This window comes from Callorhinus ursinus, unplaced genomic scaffold (assembly GCF_003265705.2).
Source record: "Callorhinus ursinus isolate GAN/ISIS: 27379988/994484 unplaced genomic scaffold, GSC_fseal_2.0 scaffold3, whole genome shotgun sequence".
In the NCBI taxonomy this organism is placed as follows: domain Eukaryota; kingdom Metazoa; phylum Chordata; class Mammalia; order Carnivora; family Otariidae; genus Callorhinus; species Callorhinus ursinus.
Genome location: NW_027397065.1, coordinates 20,881,742 through 20,893,374, shown reverse-complemented (window position 1 = coordinate 20,893,374; position 11,633 = coordinate 20,881,742).

Genomic DNA, 11,633 nt, shown 5'->3' with positions numbered 1-11,633 from the left:
TTTTGGGGGTGATGTTTCTGTTTATTATCTTGATAGTAGTGATAGTTTCATTGTTCAACACGTAAGTTACAACTTAAAAATTTGTATGCTTTACACCTCTGTAGTTTATTAAATATCAGTTACACTTCAACAAATCTATTATGAAACATAGTATAAAAAAAACAGAGCATGACTTCAGACTAGAACACATTAAGTTGTTGAAAGATAGTGTTTATTTTTAGAGAACATGACAAGTCATTTTTCTGGAAAGATGCTGAAAACCAGAGAAAAATGGAGGAAACAAGTATTTTCAAATGGAATATAATGTTAATAGTTATAAAACTGTTCAAATTCCAGATATATCTCTGTGTGTTCATACTATATTAAAATATAAATCTCAATGTTTTTAGGCTAATAACACGTTGCTATGGCTGTACACAAATGGTTATCTCCTTAATCTCTTTAGGGGTGGGCTATCTTTTCCTAAGAACTGAAATGATCGCCTGCTTTAGGACTTCACTCAGGTGAAGCAAAACATTGCCCATCTTCTTACTTGAGCATTTACCTTCCTACCAACACAGCTATGAAATTAGAGAGGGGCATAGGCCTATATAGACCCAACCAAGTTATATAAATTAAGAGAGAATGCAAATACTAAATTTCTGTAATTGAAATTTATGGATAATAACTTTATTCATCAAAAAACTGTAACTTAAAAATGTCTGTTTTACACTTAGACCAGTTATGTGATAGTGATAGAGAATGAGAAAAGTAAAAAAAGGAAAAAAATGGTTGAGACACAGCCTAGATAGAAAGAATGGGAAGTTGAGCAAAACAAAATAATATAATAATATAAAACAAAAAGAAAGCTAAAAACCAGAGGTGGAAAGGAAACTATATAAAAAGAAGTTGAAGGAAGAAAAGGGACTTGAATGTTAAAAGAGTGATGTTTCCTTTTTTTTTTTTTTAATCACTTTAGGGTAGAAGATAGATGAAATATATATGAATTTTTTTTACCTATTTATATGCAGAAAGCACCAAGACATTTTGATCTGGTTAAATGACATCAAAGAAAATGGAGGTAAATATTTGTAAAACATCTGCCTCAGATTTCTTTCATTGTTTGGATATTTTAGGTTGACCTGGTAGAACTTTTAAGGTCTTTTAAGTTTTTTTTTAATAAAGTTTAAAATAGAAATAATTTGTAGAGGTCTTTATTTTGTACTTTTAAATATTAAATAAACAACAGAAGGGAAGGAAGGAAGGAAGGAAGGAAGGAAGGAAGGAAGGAAGGAGATAAAGAAAAGATAGGAAGGAAAAAGGAAGGGAAGAAAGATAAGGAAGTGGGGGGAGGAAGGAAGGAAGGAAGGAAGGAAAAAAGAAAGCTTAGTGGGATCGAGGCAGGGTGGGTAGGGAAACTGTGATTAGATTTTCTCATCCTTTCACGACCCTGCCTTCTCAGACCTTGGAAATGATATTCATCTGAATCAGGAAATCCCCCCTTACTGGATTAGATGAACAGTTTGCCTGGAAATTGCAGACAATAATCTTTTCATAAGTCACCTACCTGAATGCACAGTGCCTCCTGGGGTTCAGAACCAACTGGATACTCAATATTTTTAAACTTTAGGCAAATACTAGGTAGGCATGTTATTAATATTTATTCTAATATGAATTTAAGGTGAATGTGGACACTATGATAGACTACTCTTTCTTGGTTTCTTGAAATTTCCTTTTAAATGAAATTAAAATAATGCTTTAACCCAAAATAAAAGAGCACCTTTAACTTTGGGCTTTTATAAAACCATCCAGATAATGATGTATTTTGCTACACATACTTCCTCAGAGGAAATTAAAGGCAAATGGATTCTCCAGTCAACTTCTGAGTGTCAGATAGAATAGGTGTTGTTTACTCTGTAGAAAACATAATTATTCAACAAAAGATATGAGATGGTCTTAAATTCCAAATTAAATTACTAGCAAACCGTAGCTATAATGTAGTTCTTTCTGTGTCCCACCAGGAAAGTTTCCAGTGGTCTCTTATGATATTATTGACTTTTGCTGCAAAGTGAAGTGCTCAGCTGCAACTTCTGAGAAGTTATTGGCTGAAATTTAAAGGAGTTATGACAACTTAATAACACCACCACATTTATTTAGAAAATTCAGAGCACAAATATGATCTAAAAATGACTATGAATTAGAGAAATAAGAGAGAAAAAGTCTTGGAATTAAAAAAAATCATTACATATAATCTTTATAGCTTTAAAATTAATATAAATAGCATTTCATTTTATTTATTTAGTTTTAAAGATTTATTTATTTATTTATTTAAAGATTTTATTTATTTGACACAGAGAGATGCAGCAAGAGAGGGAACACAAGCAGGGGGAGTGGGAGAGGGAGAAGCAGGCTTCCCACTGAGCAGGGAGCCCAATGCGGGGCTCGATCCCAGGACCCTGGGATCATGACCTGAGCCAAAGGCAGATGCTCAACGACTGAGCCACCCAGGCGTCCCAAAGATTTATTTATTTATTTTAAAGAGAGGGAGAATCCACGCACGCAAGTGGGGGAAGGAGCAGAGGAAGGGGGAGAGAAATCCTCAAGTAGACTCCCCACTGAGCAAGGACTCCATTGCTGGGCTCAATTTGAGACTCCAAGATCATGAACTGAGCCGAAATCAAGCCAGACGCTTAACCAGCTGAGCCACCCAGGTGCCCCCTAAATAGCATTTCATTTTAAAAATAGACTTACTACTCATATATTTTTATAGTTATTAATACTAACACTGGAATGGATTTTTAGTATCATCTAATTCCAGGCATTTTGTTTCAAGAAATTACATAAATAAAAACCACCAAACTAGTTGAAACCTCTGAATTTTCAGAATGAAGAACAAAGGTCACATTGATCTGACCAATGTCACAAGCCTATCAGAGGTGTAGACTCTTCTTGACTATAGGTTCTGTGGCTCCTAGATCATGCCTCTTTACAACATACTCTAAATGTTTTCTCTTAGTTGTTAGCACATATGATCAAATGGTATTTTGTGCCTTGATGAAAAATTAAAATGAAGCTTGTTCCATTTCTTTCAAGGTGATCTTCAGTAATGCCCTTAACTCTTAAGCCATCTTGCTGGAAAATAGAGGTTTTGGATTTGTGTAAGGCTGAACTTCTGAACTCATGATGTCTTAGTGGCTCCCCTAACATCACCAAGCTGATGAACTAGCTTTTTACTTTACTAAGAAAATTAAAGCAATAGAGAAGCCCCCACACATCCATCACCCACCAGCACCTGCAGCCACATACTTCTAGACATGCTGGTGGCCAGAGACAGCACTTTCATTTATGTTGGGTCCTTACCACTTTTGACAACTCAAAACCATCCCTACATAATTCTGTGCTTTCCTTCATATATCATTTATTTATTCTTTCTACTAAATCATTTTCATCTACTGCTGTATGCCATTTTTTTCTTTGAAAACAAAACCTTGCACTGATCCTACTTCCACTGCCAGTTACTGCCCTGTTTCTTTGCTATCTTTTGCAACATACTCCTTTTTTTAAAAGATTTTATTTATTTTTTAGAGAGAGAGAGCACAAGCAGAGGAGAAGCAGGCCAGGGGAGAAGCAGGCTCCCCACTGAGCAAGGAGCCAGATGCAGGACCCTGGGATCATGACCTGAGCCGAAGGCAGACGCTTAACCAACTGAGCCACCCAGGCGTCCTGCAACATGCTTCTTCAGAGAATTGTTAATGCCAATATTTCCTATTCCTTTCTTCCTAATTCCTCTTAACACCATAGGTATATATCCATTCTAAAGAGACTTCTATCTAAAGCATGCCTCATGTATCAACAATACCAGCCACCTCCAGGTTGCCTGGAGTCTCCTTCCCGCTAGGCTCTCACTAGGGAACCAAGACTGATGGAGCAACCACTATTTGAAAAAGAGCTATAAAATGCTTGAGTGAAGAAATGACACATGCCCCAGCTCACTACCCAACCATCCATAGTCCCAACCACCTTTCTCCCAAACTCACATCCAATCTGTCAGCAAATCATACCAATATCTGGCCACTTCTCTTTATCTGTGCTACTAATATCCAAGCCGACATTATCTTTTTTTTTAAATTATGCTAATAAATTCATAACAAACAGGTCTCCTCCCTTCTTATTTACATCTCAGCATTTTATTTCCAACACAGTAGACCAAGAAATTATTTTAAAATGTTTAGCAACACTGTCATTCAGCTTATTAAAAAAAGGAAATTCTAACGCAACAACATGGATGAACCTTGAAGACATTATGCTGAATGAAATTAACCAGTCACAGAACATATTGTGTGATTCCGCTTACATGAGGTACATAGAGTAGTCAAATTCATAGAGACATAAAGTAAAATGGTGATTGCTAGGGGCTGGAGGGAAGAAGAGAATGGGGAGTTATTGTTTAATGGACACAGAGTTTCAGTTTGGGAAGATGAAAAAAGTTCTGGAGATGGATGGTAGTAATAGTTGCTGGACAATGTGAAATTAAGTCACGTCATGTCACTCCTCTGCATCCCTTTCTGAAGACTCTCAGCTTCTCTTAGAGAAATATACCAAATTATGTACCTTGGCCTGTATGGCCATGCATTATCCGTCTTTACCCAGTAATGTCTGTGATCATGTTACCTGCTCTTCTCCCCTAAAGTACTTTGTTCCAGCCACACTGGCCTCTTTGTAACACTAGTACCTTGTGTCCTTTGCTCTAGGTATGACTAATTATCTCTTTACCTGGTAATCTTTGGTAAAATCTCATCTTCTAATGAGTTGCCTTGATCACATTATTTACAATGTTATACATGTCCTTTGTTTTTCTAAGTTATATTTATTTATTTCAGTGAGAGAGAGAGAGAGAGCAAGCAGGGGCAGGGCCAGAGGGAGAGAGAGCATCTCAAGCAGACTCCTCACTGAGCCTGGAGCCTGATGCTGGGCTCGATCTCATGACCCCGAGATCATGACCTGAGCCAAAACCAAGAGCGATTCTCAATTGTCTGAGCCACCCAGGTGCCCCAGTTATACACATCCTAAATTGTGCTTACCACTAACCCACTATACATTTTGTGTAGTACCTAACATCTTCTAAAATATGTAATTTGCTTAGTTATTATGTTTGTTTATTACTCGCTGTCTGCCTCCAGTCACTAGAATCTAAGTTCTCCTGGGTAGAAAGCATTGCTGTTTAACTTGTTGATGTATTACAAGTGCCAAGGAAACTGTTAGACTCATATAAGGTGCTTAATAAATATTTGTTGAATGTTGAATAAATAAATGTCATTCTACTACCCTCAAAGTATGCTCATATTTGATCTGTTGGCCTTCCGGTCTCAGTAACTCTTAAAGAATTTATTTGCTCTCATTTTCTAGGTAAACTCCACAGGTCACAGTTACAGCAATCTTCCTCCATACCTACTAGCTGAAAATTACTTGAGTTAGACATTGCTTTTACTATTATTCAATGGCATATTTTTTCTTTATCTGCCTGTGTGTTTATTACTTTTACAACAGTTTTATTTTTTGTCCTTATTAATTATTCTGGTACTTATAAATTATTTTTATAGACAATTATTATTTATTTATGGGGGATTTAACATGACTAGTAGAAATGGTATATGCATATCATCTGAAATTTTATGCAATTTATTCCAATTAGATGGTGTTATCAATATTTGGTAATAATTCCAGGCACATATTTTTATCATGTGTTTGAACTTCGAATGTGAATGGCAGGAACATTTAAGTTTAAAACAAATATTCAGAAGCCACACTAATAGTTTTATTTACTTATTTATTTATGACTCTCCAATTGTTTAGTAAATATAGACTCTTTTGCTTTAAAAATGGTATGGAAATTATCCTTTGTAATTTAATATTTAAGACATTCTATAAGAAAACTCATTCTTGCCACCCATTGAGGTAAATGCCAATAATATTTCTACCTAGAATTTTGTGGCCATTTTAAGATTGTTGTTAAAAAAACAGAAGCACTGGGGTGCCTGGGTTGCTCAGTTGTCAAGCAGCCAACTCTTGATTTTGGTTCAACTCATGATCTCAGGGTCATGAGATTGAGCCCCGTACTGGGCTCAGCATGGAATCTACTTGAGATTCTTTCTCTCCTCCCTCTGTCCCTCCCCCTGCACACACTCTCTCTCTCTAAAATAGAAAAAAAAAAAAGAAAGAAAGAAACAGCAACAAATATATGCCTGTATACCAGGCATCAAAAGCATTTAAAAACTATTTGTTGAATGCACTCAATATGACTATCCCTATACTCAAAACTGTATACAGAGAAGTCATTTCATTGTTTTATACTTTTAAAATTATTTCATCAAAATAATTTCACAAATCCACTAGAACACCTTCTGAAATTTATATATAGACAGACCTTTTCCACAATAAAGTCAAAGTAAATGTTAAAGATTTGGTCTTGCAATTATGTTTGCACTTTGCAAAAAAGGGCTTTTGAGCAGTGGTTAACTTCCCACTCCCTACCCCATACCTGGACAAGAGTTGGCTCCCCTGCATGTTGTCTCAATCATTGCCTTGGAGTAACCCCAGGAATAATGACTTGAAACCCCTACATTTGTATGAGCAATCAATTCAGATTCCACAGATAAAAAAAACTTAGCTGAATTATACCATTTAATGATATTGCACTTTAGCTTGAAAAATAATATAGCCAGTTATATATGAAAATCATCAGTGTTTTAAAACATGCAAACGTATGTATGTACACATGGCCCAATTCCTCAAATTCCATTTTATCTATCATCCTTTTTTGAAATAGGGCCTAGGATTTGAATGGGGAACTAGTGCTGGCAATGGCTTTCTCTGCTATTCTGATGATTCCAGGGGCAGTCTCATAGCTTCAAATACCAAACTTAAGATTTATACTTTTTGTTTATTTGATTGTCTAGGCAATGGTATGCTAGCAAATGTTTAATGGCCTGTATGCAAGGGTGTAACTAAGTTTATTGAAACTTTTTCTTATATAATGTATGTATAGCATATAATAAGAAAAAAAATGTACTCTTAGGGGCACCTGGGTGGCTCAGTTAGGTGTCTGACTTGATTTCAGCTCAGGTCATGAACTCGCAGTCATCTCAAGGTGAGATCGAGCCCTGTGTTGGGTTCCCTGCTGAGCGTGGAATCTGCTTAAGATTCTCTCTCCCTCTCCCTCTTGCTATCCCACCACTCATACACTCTATCTCTCTAAAAAAAGAAAAAATGTACCTTTTCTTGTAAATTCCGTACAGCCAATTGATTCTCACAGAATGCTTTCACTGAGTTTTTTTCAATTTTTGTAAACATGAAGCATAGGATTACAATGATTAATGAGTGTAATTCTAACATGAATAGTGGTTGATATTTTGTTTACATTAATATGTAAGAAGGAAATGAAACAATTATGATATATGTTGGAACTTCACTTATTCTTCAGTGATATAAAAGATATTTTTTTCTGAATCAGAGAATGATTTTTGAGTGCTGGAAGAATATTTCCTCAATTTATTGTGTTATGTACACTATAATAGCTATATACACAGCAAACATTTATGTTTAATCTACGTTATTAACATTTCCTCAATCTCTTTCTTAGGCCTGAACATTCAAAAAACAACAAATTAAACCCTGATTTATAACAATTGTTTATTTCCATCATAAAATCCACTCAGTGTGGCCAATTTCAAGATACCAGTGTGAAATTACTGAACAAATATTTCCACTTTACAGATAGAATACACACATTAGGTTATATATTATATCATCAAAATCTCATTTTTAAAATCCTACTTAACTATTGCAGACTTTTTTTCATAGACTTGTCAACACTTGAAATTTTACCATATAGCCCAATGATAAAAATGCTGACTAGTGTTTTCTCCTGCATTTTTCAGTCTTTCACATACTACTTGCAGAGTTTTGCTAAAGGTGGTAATCCTCCACACCTGCTCTCTGTGGGTCTCCTAGAATGATAAAATAAGTATATTTTGATATTCAGGGTGTGTAGGTTGTTTAGGACCATAATTGTTTTTAACAGGCTGCACTCTTCAAAAGCACAGTTGGTTACTACACACAGCAAACCAAAGAGTTAGGCCAATAAAAATTAGGGATTTATAGGTTTACAATAAATGAAGCTTTGTTAAATATAAATAATCACTAGCCTCTCTTTTTAATTTCGCAGCATTCTATGTAACAGTTACTATCCTGCTTGTCATCACTCAGTAACGATTTGGAATACAGTTTGACAGCAGTAGGCTGCCAGAATAATGCAACAGTAAAATGTGTTTTTGTTTAATGATTTTGTTTTGGTAAAGATTTGTTTAAATAGAAACTTCTGTTTTAAAGCAGTCAGTAAGGAAGGCGTCTCTATTTATGACAGGAATGATCTGGCTTGTGCCAGTCTGCTCTTTGCCTGTGTTCCATGCGCTTTGATAGTCATCAGCCTCGCAGGAAATCCAGCTTTGCCTGGGCACATAGAGGCAAAATAAAATGCGTGTTGAAGTGACTCTGTGGGAATTTTCAGGCAAATTAATTGGTAAATAGAAAACAATTCACTCTAGGACTGAATTATAAGGAGTTATTTATTTTTTTACATTTAATTGGTATTTATTAACACCGGATATCTTCATCTCTCCTTATGGAAATGAAAATGTAAACTTAGGGCTTTTGTGATGAGTCGGGATGAGGATGGGAATTATTAAAAAACCCAAAATTTTGATATAGAGAATCAATATTTTGTAAGTCCAAAGCTTGGCATTTGCCATGATGAACTTATTCTTCCTTTTCTTCCTTTACAAATCCTTACCTTGGGCATGTAAGAGGAAATGTTGCCAGGTTTTGAGAAAGTTCAATGATTATTTAAAACTAAGTTTAATGTGTTTAAATTCATTTAAAATGAATCTATTTTTCCAAGGATGTTTTCTCTAAAATCTAAACCCATCTGTATTTTAAGGGGAAAATTCTTGCCTGTGTTTCTAATTCTTCTATAAACATACCATTAAAGTATACCATCGCAAAGACCAGGGGGTAGCCAAAAAGTGTATAAACTCCTCTTTCCATAGAAATAAAAAGGTTTTGGGGACCAAGTGTAAACAAATATGATTTCAAAATATTTGGAGGGTTACAAAAAGGAAAAAAAAGCTTCATTCAGCTGCTCAGACTTTTATTATATATTTTACTTTGTCCTCTTCTGCTATTTTTAACTTTCTCTGTATTTATTCTTTAAGCAGTCCTTAAACTGCTGTTTAAAAAAGTAACTGCCTTTTTAGTCTTTTCTAAAACAATATGCCATGTAACTAACTTGGTTAGGAAAAGCAGAAAGCTATAGAAAAAACAAAATTCACAGTCACATGGCGCAAAGAGCTTATTGCATCTGTAGGTCATAATTTTAGAAAGAAAATGTAAGTTTATGCTATGTCCAAAAGGTTACTTCAATAATTAAGATGAAATGTTTGTAAAAAAAGGATGTATTTTCCCTTTATGAAAGTGAACTTGTTTTTTAGTAGTCTGAGGACATTAAGTTTGTTTTTTACTTTTGTGGTCATCCTGCAAAACAGTATTCATTTGCGGTCCAAAATGTTTCTGTTGGCTACATGCATGATCCAAATTAACCCATTACTAGTCATACCTTTTCCTTTGGTGTATGTTGCCAATTTCTGGATATGGGAACAATGGTCGATATGAGACTACTCAAAAACAGAAGCCAGGAGCATATCTGTGTCCTATAGACCTCAGCCGTTAAGAGGCAGAACGAATCAATGCAATTTTCCAAGACCAGTCAGCCTGATTTATCCAGAAGCACCACAGATGAATGAACTAGGTGGTGATCTATCTGTGAACTGCACCGACCATTCAGTTTTACCATGGTCCGTTAAGCTACTTACAGACCTGTGTCTATGATGCAAAGTAAAATGGACAGTTGAGGCAATTATCTGAACAATTCTGGCGAAAAGAAAGCTTGTTACTAAGAAAAAAGTGAGTTAGGGGGTGCCTTAATTATCCGTATTGAATTTCTGTATTGATCACATTCACAAGACAATTGCTTGACTCACCACTTCATTTTGCTTGGGTAGACACGGGCTAAGATAATTGAAAGCAATTAAACAGCAGTGTCTGGGGAACCATAAGTGACAACTTAGGTCAGATATTGTGGTGCAGGGTAGCTTCATCAACAAGTATTTACCAAACCCCTACTGTGCTAGAACTGGGAAGATTACCAGTTAAACAGAGAAGAAAACAACTATTTGCAAACTATTGGAAACAAGGTACGCATCCATTAAAAAGTTAGGTGGAATGGGGACCAGTTCAACAGTGAGTTTCAAAATAAAACAAAACAAAACTGTGTTTTAAGTAATATGTTAATGTCTTTCCAAAGCCTAGTGAAACTCAGAATACTTGCAGTTAGACTTCAGATTGGCCTTCTAAAAAAGTATGCCGTTATTTGAGGAAAAGTGTAGAGATTTCTATGAAATCTTTCATTGAATGAAGCAAATGCATTCTGGCCATCCTTTGGAAAGCAAATATATCTGGGAGGAGTTGGACACTTAAGTGCATCCATGGCCTTTCCTTAAGTAAAGTGAATTGTCACTTTCTTCCAGAGTGACAGGACCTTAAGACCACTGGGTGCCTGAGGAAGATAACTGAATGGTGAAGAAAGGATAAGTAAAGACTGAAAAATTCTACAGTCATGTAACAACTTTGCTTTGAGCCAGCTAGGTGGACTAGCAGGCCCTTTAGAACCAAATGATTATTGTAGTGAAAGTGACAGCAAGGTTAACCAATCTCCACCTAGAGTACTGAGGCAAGACCTATCCAATAAACATTTTTCTGGACATTTTTTTTAAAAGATTTTATTTATTTATTTGAAAGAGAGAGAGAGAGAAGGACCAGGGGGAGGGGCAGAGGGAAAAAAAGAAGCAGACTTCCCGCTGAGCAGAGAGCCCAATGTGGGACTACATCCCAGGACTCTGGACTATGACCCAAGCTGAAGGTGAACTCTTAACCAACTGAGCCACCCAGGTGCCCCATCTGTACATTTTTTAATGGAAACAATGTCATTGGTAGGTCTATAGTAACTTTATCTAGAACCACATTTGTCTCTTGGAATATACACACACACAGATACTCTGAGTCAGACATTACTACATAAAGTGGAGGAATTCAGTATTCATATATGTTCCTTTGGCATATACTGTTTAAAACCCTGTCTTTCTTTATAATTTTTACTGTATCTGTGTAAATAAGTAAATATGTAAGATACAACTGTTAAACATTTCATAGTACCTACAATGTTGTTAATAGAGTGTTAAAATATAAATAATTTCTGGATTAAATGTAATTCACCCTCACATAACAATTGAGATTTTACTTATAAAATAAAAATAGTTATATTTAAGTCAGACGTGAATATTAAGTCAAATAACATATAAAAATAAATGTATTATGCTGAGTGAAATAAGTCAATCAGAGAAAGACATGTATCATATGACCTCACTGATATGAGGAATTCTTAATCTCAGGAAACAAACTGAGGGTTGCTGGAGTGGTGGGGGTGGGAGGGATGGCCCCCCATCTATCTAGGTGATAGATATTGGGGAGGGTATGTGCTATGG